The sequence below is a fragment of the Alexandromys fortis genome, unplaced genomic scaffold, assembly GCF_014885135.2.
Source record: "Alexandromys fortis isolate MF-2015 unplaced genomic scaffold, M_Fortis_MF-2015_v1.1 scaffold_57, whole genome shotgun sequence".
In the NCBI taxonomy this organism is placed as follows: Eukaryota; Metazoa; Chordata; class Mammalia; order Rodentia; family Cricetidae; genus Alexandromys; species Alexandromys fortis.
In genome coordinates this window covers 9,052,505-9,064,596 of record NW_026067941.1, presented here as the reverse complement: position 1 = coordinate 9,064,596, position 12,092 = coordinate 9,052,505, and the positions used below count along the sequence as shown (strand labels likewise).

The 12,092-nt window shown below is 39.9% G+C and overlaps 1 pseudogene; it reads right to left on the bottom strand.

The window, feature by feature from the left end:
- Window positions 1–6,073: 6,073 nt before the first annotated feature.
- LOC126505213 (40S ribosomal protein S10-like) lies at window positions 6,074–7,901 on the bottom strand (annotated as a pseudogene).
- Between the last annotated feature and the right edge of the window lie 4,191 nt (window positions 7,902–12,092).

Genomic DNA, 12,092 nt, shown 5'->3' with positions numbered 1-12,092 from the left:
CCTTGTCTTTAATGCTAGCAGTCTCCTTGAAAGTTCCTGCCTGTTTCACCACTGGGCTGCCATTTGAAACTCTGTAGTGCTGTTTTTCTCTACAAAACATAGACTTTTCATTTTTTTCTTTCTGCCCCACTTGTTTCTTTTCCACTCTAGACCTGAATGAGCCATTAGTAATAATCATTTAACAGAATCAATATTTTGTCTAAGAAATCAGCTCATTACTTTTTATTTCTGGCTTACTCAGTTTCTTAGGGAATGGAGAAAGTAAGAGTGATTTGGGGTCAAAATATAGACTTCTAGCTAAAGTTTTCATTGGTGTCTATTTCCCACTGAAATCCTATGATCACAAGCTCTACCGTATGTATTATTTTCAATGTTTCCATCTTCCCAGTCCTACAAGAATAGCCAATTAATCTCTATGTACAGCTTTTTATGGTTTTTGCCATATAAAGTCCCAATACCTTCAAGATTCCTCTAAGAGTTAACAAACTCAATTCTCTGCAGCAACAAAATCACTTTTGGTGATTTTTTTGGTGTACCACATTTTTGTTCTAACATGCTTGTTTCTTGGTGTGATTAAATTATCTAACCAAAAACAGCTCAAGTAATAAGCAGGTTTATTTGTCTGATACTTCCAGATAACAACCCCATAATCATGGGAGCTTGGAAAAGAAATTCAGTCTAGCAAGTGAAGGCAAAAACCATGGGGAAACTTTGTTTACTGGCTTTCTCTCTTGCTTGGTCACTTGTCTTGTGTTCAGTTAGCTCTCATATCCATCTCAGACCCGCTTGTTGAGGGTATTGCAAAATCAGTGGAAGAGCCTTCCCACATCAATCATCAATCACCAAAATTTCTCACAGACATAGTAACTAGTGATTCTAATCTGGGTACACTATCAATTGATGTTCCCTCAGATAACTCTAGGCTGCATCATGCTGACAGATGAATCTGATTAACACAAAGAAACTATAATATATGACAACGTTTTACAATTCCAAACTTGATGTATTAACCATATTACTAACACTTAAAGGGCAAAAATACAAACAGGAAACTAGTAACAACCAGAAAACACAGATGTGCCAAATATGAGAGGTAAGCCTGTAAGATCAAAAGAGAACTAAAAATATCTTTCCACAGAAAGTTCCCAAACCAACAAAATCTCAAGGAACTCAACAAAATATAGTAAATTTTCTGAATGCAAAAATTGGTGAAGGTCTATCATTTTCTAGAGAAATAACAATAAAATTAGATGATAATTAGTAAAATCAACAACATAGATGGCACCACTGAAATGAGTCACAAAGACATACAAATATATATCATGGTCCCTTAAACAACTACAAAATTCTAATCAAAATCAGCCTTGAAGAAATCACTGACCAGCACTTATACTGTGCACTCCATTGCTGATAACATAAAATATGTTGGGTGAGGAGAGCTGTTCTGTAGGCGGAGACTGCTCGTTCACTCCCAGCTGCCCTGACCCAAAATAATCAAACAGTAACTATTTTAATTGCAACACTGTTCGGCCAATATCTTATGCATATTTCCAGATAGCTCTAACATCTTAAATTAACCTATTTCTATTATTCTGTGTATCACCATGAGGCTGTGGCTTACTGTGTAAGGTTCTGGCATCTGGCTTCGTTGGCAGCTACGTGACGTCTCTCTGATTCTGCCTTCTTTTCTCCTCTATCTCTGCTTGAAATTCTCACTTTGCTCTATACTGTCCTGTCATGGGCCCAAGCAGCTCTTTATTCATTGACCAATAAATGCAGCACATATACAGAAGGACTTCCCACGCCACTGTTCCAGTAAAATTGGAGAGATTCACTTCAAACGGTCTAATGTTTTAACTTTGTAGAAAGCAGCTTCGAGTAGTAAAAGAAACTCATTCTCTTAAGATAAGGAAAAGGATGTCTGTTAGGATCACTTAGAAACCATTTGTTTCCTATGATTGATGATTGCTTGTAAGTCTGCATCAGAGTGAGAAAATTAAAACTTTTAAAATATAAATGCAAGGTAACAGATTTTGAAGGACACAGAGTATGATTTGTATTGTACACCTAAAGCACCTTGTTTTGCTCTAATCGCTTTATAAATCATAAGCACTTCTGAAACAAATTTATCCCTGTTTTTTATGTGTATGTTTGTGTGTCAGAGAGAATGTCTTCCATGAGTGTACAGGTGACACAAGAGAAGAGGGTGTCAGTTGCGGGGTTGGTGAAGATCTTCTCCCAGTCAGTGGGTTGCCTTTTTGTCTTAGTGACAGTGTCCTTTGCTTTACAGAAGCTTCTCAGTCTCAGGAGGTCCCATTTATTCATTGAGGCCCTTAGTGTCTGTGCTGCTGGGGTTATACGTAGGAAGTGGTCTTCTGTTCCCATGTGCTGTAGAGTACTTCCCACTTTCTGAGAAGAGGGTGTCAGAATATCTGGATCTGGAGTAGCAGGTGGTTAAGAGTCTCCCAGCTTGGGTGTTTGTATATGAACTCAAGTTATCCCCAAGAAGAATATGTTCTGAGTCACCTAATAAGCCCCTTAGTACTTTTTATCCAATAAACTAAAAATCTTTCATAATTAACAACAACAAAACAATAAAACCTATAAAATAAAGTAAATAAATGATCTCTGGGAACATTATGCATCAATATTAAGATGTTGGCTATGGTAAACTTGCACCATGAATTGAATACAGTCTCAAGAAGAAAACTGAACCTCTACGGCACACCATGCCTTCATGTTTGTTGTGACCCTGTAATGCTCACTTGAGCAGCTTGTTTGAGGCCTGTTCTTTAATGTAGGGATGGTCCTAGTAACTCATTGTGAATCAGAAGAGTCTCCTGTATCATGATTTGGCACCAAAATATCTGCACAATCCTGGAGAACAGACATGTATATCCTAGCATCCTAATCTCTACCAGGCCTGGTGAGCATACTACTTATCTTTGGGGTATTTCAGAGGCATGTTCCCTTGGCTAACTTCTGCTTTGTGTGACTTACTCTCTCCTAATGTTAATCTCACTGATTAAAAACAAGACCACAACCACAGTTTAAAAGCAAATTTGAAGAAAACTTTAAATGGCCCCATGTCATGTTTTTGCAGAGCTTAAAAAGGCAAAACCTATAATTCACCACACTTCCCTTGAAGAGCAAGCATATATCCTGATGTACTTCCTGCCCACATACCTCCTGCCCACATGTGGTCAAGCACTTCCAGTGCATATGGGTCAACAAACTTGCTTAGGGGAGTGAAAACACATGCTTGTTATCTCCCTAAACAACATACTCCAGCATTTGTAAATAGAGACTGTGCTTTGGTTTCCTGGCCACCCAGACCCGAGTAATCACACAGAAATTACAACACTGTTTGGCCAATGGTTCAGGCATATTTCTGGTTGGCTCTTACATCTTAAATCAATAGATTTCTATTATTTTCTATTTTACCATGAGGCTCATGGTTTGTTACCTTACATCTTGCTTCTTGGAGGGCTACATGTTGTCTCTCTCCTTTGGCAGCTACATGGCATCTTCCTGACTCTGCCTTCTTTCTCTCAGCTTTCAGTTACTTTTACCTCCTACATGTATTCTGCCCTGCCATAGGCCAAAGCAGCTTCTTTATTAACCAATGGCAATAAAACATTCATAGTGTACAGAGGGGAACCTCACATCAAGCATTTCAAGAATTACCTCTCTTTGAAACAAGAGGTTTGCAGATCAGAGGCATTTGTGTTTCATGGATCTCTCAGGCATAGTAATTAAAATTAAAATGTAACTTTGGATCTCATACTAAGCATTGGTAAATCCTTTACATCACCCATTCTACTCTTCTACATCACAGCTTAGTGATGGAGTGTTACCCAACACATGACATGCTTTTGACATCCTCCACAAAATTAACTCCAAGTGTACCTTAAGCCTGAATATCAAGTGCAAAGTGCAGAACTTCTAGAAGATACTAGAGAAACTAGACCTCTCTGAACTTGGCAACCTGTTTTCCATAGATATATCAAGAGCATGGTGACCTTGATTACAAAGATGCTTCTGAACAAAGCACCATACTCCCAATGCTCTACACAGATGCAGCCCACAGAACAAAGTGACTCAGCGACAGGGACCTGGGTTCACGGACTTAAAAAGACCTCATGGGACTTCACAGGACAGGGCATCTGGCTGTGGGTTCTTATCCAGCTTTGGGGAGGACCTGCCACACTGGTGTCTGTGCCTCACAGTCCACTCCTCCCCATCTGGGGACAGCATCCCCTTGCTCACCAGGTCATAGCTTCCCAGTTCACCCATGCTCACCTCACAGCTCCCTGAAGCAGCATTCACAGCACAGCACACAAAACCATGGTGCCTGCTCCAAGATAAAACCAAGCCTGCAGCCTGGCTCCCAGAAGAGTCCTGCACCCCTTTTGACTTGCAGGTCAGACCAGAGATTCTTACTGGCTAGTGATGCCTGAGTGACAAGAGTACCTCCCAAGGGTTACAGTATGCTTAAAGGCACAGCACAGTGGTTCCTGGTCCTGCCTTCCACTCCAGACCCAGACCTTTCCCAGTTCTGCAGAGAGATGCATTTCCATAGCACTTGCCCCTGGTTCCAGTAGCTGTTATCTTCCGGAACTCCATAGGCACTTCCCCTTCTTCTTCCTGGACAGTGTGGCTAGCTTGTACACCCATTACACAAAGTAGAATGGGGTGTCTCCTGTGTCCCATAATTGGAAGTGTGCCCCAAATATTAACAATAAAGAGAGATTTTAGTATACAAAAGGAGTTGTTTGTTCTGTGACTTTATGCTGGGGACAGGTAAAATGCAGGTATTTTTTTATCTGGTTGTCACAGGGACTTCAGAAAATCAAGAGACAAAAGCAGGAACCAAATCACAAGCAAGATAATAAATAGGTCTTTTTTCCTTCTGAATGATTGCTAGATAATGGCTCTATTGCTGTTGGAATTTTCTTCTGGAAATTCAGGTCAATCACTTGACAAATGAATAATAATAAAAAGCATAGTCTTCATGATAAGTTGAATTCTAAGAGAGAAATGGAGCAAGGAAGAATGACTTTATGAGCACTATTGTTAGTCAGCACATCTTCCTCAGTGAGCAGACAGAAAAACAACAATAAAATCCCAGCAGTATTAGCCAAGTTTCCCTACTTGAACAGAACTAATAGGACAAGTCTATGTATGTAGAAAGTAGATTTATTAGACTGTCACACAGGTAGTCCAACAATGGCTATCTACCAATGAAGAGCTGAAGAGTTCAATACTTACTCAATCCACGAGGCTGCATGTCTCAGCTGACCTTCAGTATACACCACAATTCTTAAGAACTCGGCTCGAAGGAGAGCAAATCCACAGTCAAGGCAATAAGGCAAAGGAGAGACAGCGTTCTTCAGTATCCTTTATGTATGTAGGGTACCACTGATGTAGGAAGGTCATCTGCCTATGTGCTAATTTCATTGGTTAATTAATAAAGAAAACTGCTTGGTCTGATAGGGCAAAACTTAGATAGGTGGAGTAGACAGAACAGAATGCTGGGAAAAAGGGAAGTGAGGCAGATGCTATAGCTCTCCTCTCCAAGATGGACACAGGTTAAGATCCTTTCTGGTAATCCACCACCTCGTGGTGCTACACTCATTAATAGAAATGGGTTAATCAAGATGTGAGAGTTAGCCAGTAAGAGCTACAGATAATGGGCCAGGCAGTGTTTAAAAGAATACAATTTGTGTGTTGTTATTTCGGGTATAAAGCTAGCCGTGCGGGAGCCAGGTGGGAATGCAGCCTGCCGCTCTTCGCTACATACCACCAGAAGGTCTACCGGATTAAAGGTAACTCTTATTACACGAAAAGATCCAGATTAAGGAAGGGTTCTCATTTTAAAACCTTCAATTGAGAAAAATCCCTCATAGGTGTACCCAATTCTTTGGGTTTTAGATAATTCTTGAGGGAGTCAGTTTGACTACCAAGAATAGCCATCACAACAGCCAAGACAGAAGACCTGAGAAAGATTTCTTACCTGCAGGAGGCAAGAAGAGCATGGGTGTTATTTCCAAAGCAAAGCTTTTCCTAAATGAGAAGCATGGGGATGTTACTTTGGGAGTCTGGACACGTTCTTGTAGAGTTCTGCCTATTCCTAAGCATGCTCACTTAAATTAAATTCTGAACACGATCACAATGTAAAAGCACAGATATTAAGGGGCTATTTATCCTCCCTTTTCTCACATCTCCTGACATTACTTTTTATTCTTATAGACAATTTTACATTGTTCATGTCACAGAGACATACATGCCTTTACACATCTGTACAAAATGTAGGAACACACACACATTGAGTAATAACAAAAATACATTTTTAAAAATTCATGCAGTCTTTTTATTCAGTACTCATTAACATATGCTTTTGCTTTGATTTTCTTCTACAGTTCATGCAAAATAATTAGTGGTCAATCTGCTTGAAATTATTCTTGGTAGTGGCTTTTTCATTGATGTCCTTAGGGTTTTCATACATGCTGTCATACTAACTCCAGATAAAAAAAGATTCACCTCTGTCATTTTCATTCCTATGCCTTTACATTAGTAAGTATCAACAAAAGCCTTCAATATAACATTACACAATAGAACAGGGCCCCATGCCAACTTAATTTTCTTTAAAGTTTATTCAATACGACACAATCTCCAACTTCACTGAGGTGGTTGGCCTTGTTCCCTGACTAGAACTGCCTCTAAACTGGAATTCAGTTGCTGAGTCAGCCCCAGCACGGGCCCCTTCTGTAGGTGTCTCTGTCTGCCTCCCGTCTTGTGACTTCTAGACCTTTGGACCAAGGCCTGCCTGTTTCAGGATATCTATGGCACAAGGTGGCAGGCTCGCTCTCCAGAGGTAAGTGGAGGAGGTCATCTCAGAGATCCTGGTTGCCCTCATTCATAAGGTACCAATAGAAATGTCTCCAGACAAACTGCTCCTTCACTTAGCTTCAAGACTACACAGCCTTCATTATGTTAAGGCTGGGTACATTCTTTTCTGCCAGCTCTGGATATGTGGGCATATGAACATCTTTCTTGGCTACCATCACTCCTTCCTTAAAAAGTTCCCAGATGGTAATCTGGTCCTTTAGGCATTAACATAGCTGCAGCTGCAAGGTCCAAGACGGAGGCTGGAGCCATGCCAACTTCTAATTCACACCAGTGAGAAGGAATAAAACACCAATTCCCTCCATGCTGACCTCAGCTCCATGTGTATAAGTGTGCTCTGTGGTTCCATTAAACAAGTAGGAAAGAGAAGGGTGGTACAGCTGTGATCTCTTCCAGCCAGATGGCTCACTGTGCTGGTCCTGAGGAAATGAGGATGTGCATACCAGGTGTGGTGTGCCACCTTGTGGAAGTAAGAGTTTAGTGCACCTGAGCAGTGTCTCCTCCCACAGTTGCCTTTGTCTGCTCCAAATCTGAGACTGGGGTAGCCCTGAGTCACCCTAACAACAAGCATGGCTCCTCTCTCAAAAAGAAACCCAAACTTAGTCATAAAGGAAAGACACTCTTGTTCTCCAGTGAGTTTCATGCTCACTCCACTACCTGGCAGAAGTCCAAAGGTCTTTCAGACCTTTGGGACACTGAATATCATTGGTCAACTCTCGCCATTGTCTTCTGCCTAGACCCATGGGACACTGTTCTCCAAATACCCAGCTAAAAGTTATTACTCTACAATCCATGTCAGATGCCATGATAGAAATTCAGTCAATATTCTGAATCCCATAAATGGATGTCATATTTTATAAAAAGCTAATAGAACTTAATTGCTTATGGTTGTAAGACACCAAGAAGGAACTGCTTGCCATGGTGGTGCCCAATATTAGTCTGAGAGCTCAAGGAGGAGGGTAGAGGCAAGCAGATACCAGGGAGTAGAACATCTTGGTTTACATAAATAGCTACAGGTTAAGTATAAATGCAAAGAAACCTGTCCCAAAATACAATTTCAGTCTTTGGCAACCTAGATGAACATGTCATTGAAGATATTATAATGTTGAGTTCCTGATGGGTGCAGAATATAAAAGCAAACGTTGTCATGCCAAGAAAAGATACATGACAAATGAAAAAACCAGGCAACCAGGCAGATACAGAAATGTTTAAAATGTTAATATAAAAATGTAGCCAGATAGTGATGGCACATGCCTTTAATCCTAGCACATAGGAAGAGAGGAAGGTGGATCTCTAATTTTAAGGCCAACCTTGTCTATAGAGTGAGTTCTAGGACACCTAAGGCTACACACACACATACACACACACACACACACACACACACACTTCTTTGGTAAAACAAAACAAATAAGAAAGTAAGATTACATTTTACATATGTTCTTTTGAAAGCCAAAGTAGCTGACCTTATACTATTATTTTTAAAAAGCAGATTAGAAATCTACATATATTTTGTATAGAAGTGCAACTGTATCCATAAACTCTGCTGTTATATTACATCAATACTCAGGACTCCACATGAATATTCTATCACTTCTATGTCTCTAAAAAATGCTATTTGTAGACAGAACTTCAGGCTAAATCATACTATAGATCACTGCTATAAGGCTGGAAGAGATACACGTTGAGAAAATAAACTTGTTTTCAAGTTTACTGGTCTCTGTTCTCTGGGTAACCATTTGAAATGAGTCCTCTTAAGGTTATGGTGAGCAACTTTGCATACCATTTCCCATTAAAAAATTCTCTCTATGTAAATGAGAGCATTTCTGTGGTGTCTGGGTGCAGGTAGCTCAGACTGGCTGCATGACTCTGAGATTTTGTGGCTCTAGTTGAGTAAGGAGAAACCCTGGGTTTTCTGCCTAAGGAATTATTCTTGTAACTTATTTGAAACTTGGACCTGAACCGCATCTGTGTGTGTTTGCGCTCTCTCCCTCTCAATTTTATTTTCTTATTTTGTGTCTTTGAACGTTCTGCCTGCTTGTGACCTGGATGCACCACAGGCTTCCCAGGTGTGTGCAGTCAGAAGATGGCATTGTCATCTGGAACTGGAGTGCAGGTGGCTGTTAGCCTCTGTGTGGGTCCTGGACACCGAACCAGATCCTCGGGGGAGAAGATCAAGTGCTTTTAACTGTTGAGATGTCTTTCCAGCCTCCCCCTCATTCTACTCTGTAGTACTCACAGCTCCTCCTCTACATTCTGTCTTTCTGTAGCCTCTTTGGCTCTACCTGTCATAACAAATCAACTTCCAAGGTTACACCATGTATAACAAAGAGGAACATTCCTGTGACCCCGGCTTCCTCCAGACATAACTATGACTGAGCACCCATACAGTTTCTTTGGTTTTATCACAGCCTTTTCACCCAAAATGACAGGAGAGAGACAAGTGGAAGCAGGAGCACTGTGTCACTGGTTAACAGACACCTCTGAATCATTTTAAGGTTTCTTTTTTTTTAATTGACCAATGACATTTGGCAAAAAGAAGAAGAAGAAGAAGAAGAAGAAGAAGAAGAAGAAGAAGAAGAAGAAGAAGAAGAAGAAGAAGAAGAAGAAGAAGAAGGCGGCAGATAGCATGCCCAGTCTGTTGGGAACCATCTCATTTCCTCATGAAGACAGATTTGTCAGAAAAAATGGCCAAGACACTATCTTTAGATTTCATCAGTTCAATTGGGACCTCTGTTTATTCATTTGTCTATTTGTTTGTGAGTTCGTTCTTTGTTAGTTCATTCATTTGTTCGTTAGTTTGTGAGTTTAGTTGTTCTGTTGGTCGTGAACTAGTGAGTCTGAGTTTCTGATGTCATGAGTTCATTCCTTCATCTGCGAGTTCATGAGTTTGGTTGTTCAGTAGGGCTTGAGTTAGTGAGTTCATAAGCTCCTGAGTTCTTAAGTTGGTTAATTGAGATATGGCTCTGTAAAGGTCTACATAGACACCTTTAATCCCAGCACTTCAGAGGGAGAAGGTGGGTCTGTGTGAGTTTGAGGCCAGCCTGGTCCACAGAGCAAGTTCCAGGACAGCCAGGGCTATACAAGGAGAAATTATGTAAACAAAACACCCCGCCCCTTTAAAAAAAAACCCAAAATCAAACCTAAAGAGTCTAGCTTTTATTTACAAAGAACTATTCCTTTAGTCCTATTGTCTGTAGAACTCTGATCATGAAGGCATGGTTGATTTGATCAAAGAAAATTTCTGCATTTTATATTTCAGCTTTGGTTGTTATTATCTTCTAGTGGGTTTAGTGAGTTTGTGTTTGATTTGTTTGGTTTTTATTCCTAATTTTTGAACTGTGTGCTGAAGTAATTTATTTCTAGTGGGTTTGTGTTTGATGTATTTCTATTTGTCCTAATTTTGGAACTGTGAACTAAAGTCCATTATTTGTGCTCTTACATGTTTTAAAGGTAGGTAATTAGAGCCGTGAATATCTTCACAGAACTGATTCTACTGTGTGCCAGGGTTTATGTCGTATTGTGTTTTCATTTTTGTTCACTTAAGGGTCTCTCTCTCCCTTTGGATTCATCGTGTAGTGATGCACTGTCTATATCGAAAATAAATGATGTCGTGTGTAAAATTTTCTTTGTAAGACCTTTTAGGATTTGTTTAGTTTATAACTGTCCTTGTTTAACTAAGCTGTTATTTCCTTAAAATCATCATATTGCATTATGTCAAACACTATGAACACTGTATTACTTTAAATAAATACAGAATTGTTTTACCAATGGAATGGAATGCACTTCCATTTATCACCACAAATGGTTTAATTCCACCTGCAGCTCCTTCGTAACAGCAGAGTGCATTTTATTTTAAAGTTTTATACTACTTCGCAGATTTAAAAAAATGGTACTTTGGTTAGGGATAAGGAGAATACATGGAAGAAATTTGCTTTATTTGCTTTTTTTTATCCTGCTGAGTAAGTTTAAGTAGCTTTATCTTGTCTTAATTTCCCGAGGCTATTATTAAATTATCACCTTATGTGCCTCCTTCATAGGCAGGGAATAGGACTAATTTAAAATGTAAAATATTAGTGTTTTTTTCCTCACCCCATCATTAACTAATTTTCTTGCAGAATATATTTTTAGATAAGATAGACTTTGGTAATGTATACTTTGATAATGATATTATTTTGAATTAATGGAATACATAATTTGTTGTCAGAATACTTTAAATTTATGATTTTGTTTTCCTTCCTTCCTCACAGGGATTGGCAGATTTTTCTGAAAGGGTTAACGGATCTTTGCCATGTCATCTTTTAAGGCTCTGAGTTGTTGGTTTCAGAATCATTTAATCGAGTAAAAGCTAGTGTTTGGCCATACAAAGCGGTGGGCAAGATAAAGCCTGGCCTGTGGGAAAGTGTGTTGAGATTTTTGCTAAACTCCTCTTGGGATGGGTACTACTTTGATGCAAAATATTTAGTAGCTATATACCATTTTAAAATTAATTAATTATTTGGTGTGTGTGTGCGCAGATGTGTGTACAGCCTTGGATGCCTCTGGAACACAGCTTCTGTATGATCTCAGGAAACACTTCCCAGAAGATTTCACTCCAGTGATGCTGGTCTCTTCCTAATCACTACTAATTTCTCAGCTTCAACTGGCCAGCATTGAGTATCCCAGCAAAGCAATGTTTTCCCTTTAGTAGTTGTGATATATTATTAAGCACATCTAATTCTTCACTCCCGATGACACAGAATCACAGATTCTTAATCCAAAATACAACTAGCCATGCTAGAGTGTTTATGCTTCCCTCTGAAACTTCACAAGCCAGCTCCTCATCAGCTGCATTGCCCTCCACATTATCTTCCGAGCTTCTACAGGTCAGCTCTCCACGCACTGAACATTCAGTGGCTTTTCTTGCACAAAGTTGCAAAGACCTTCCACAATCTTCAGAGAAACATGGTCAGACACGTAGCAGCACCCCCCTACCAATTTTCTTAGTTAGGGTTTCTATTGCTGTGATGAAACACTATGACCAAAAAGTAAGTTGCAGAGCAGAGGATTTATTTGGCTTACACTCCCACACCTGTTCATCACCAAAAGGAGTCAGGACAGAAGCTCAAACAGGGCAGAAACTGATGTAGATGCTATGGAGAGGCGCAGCTTGCTAACTATCTCTTCCTGGCTTCCTCAGCCGGCTT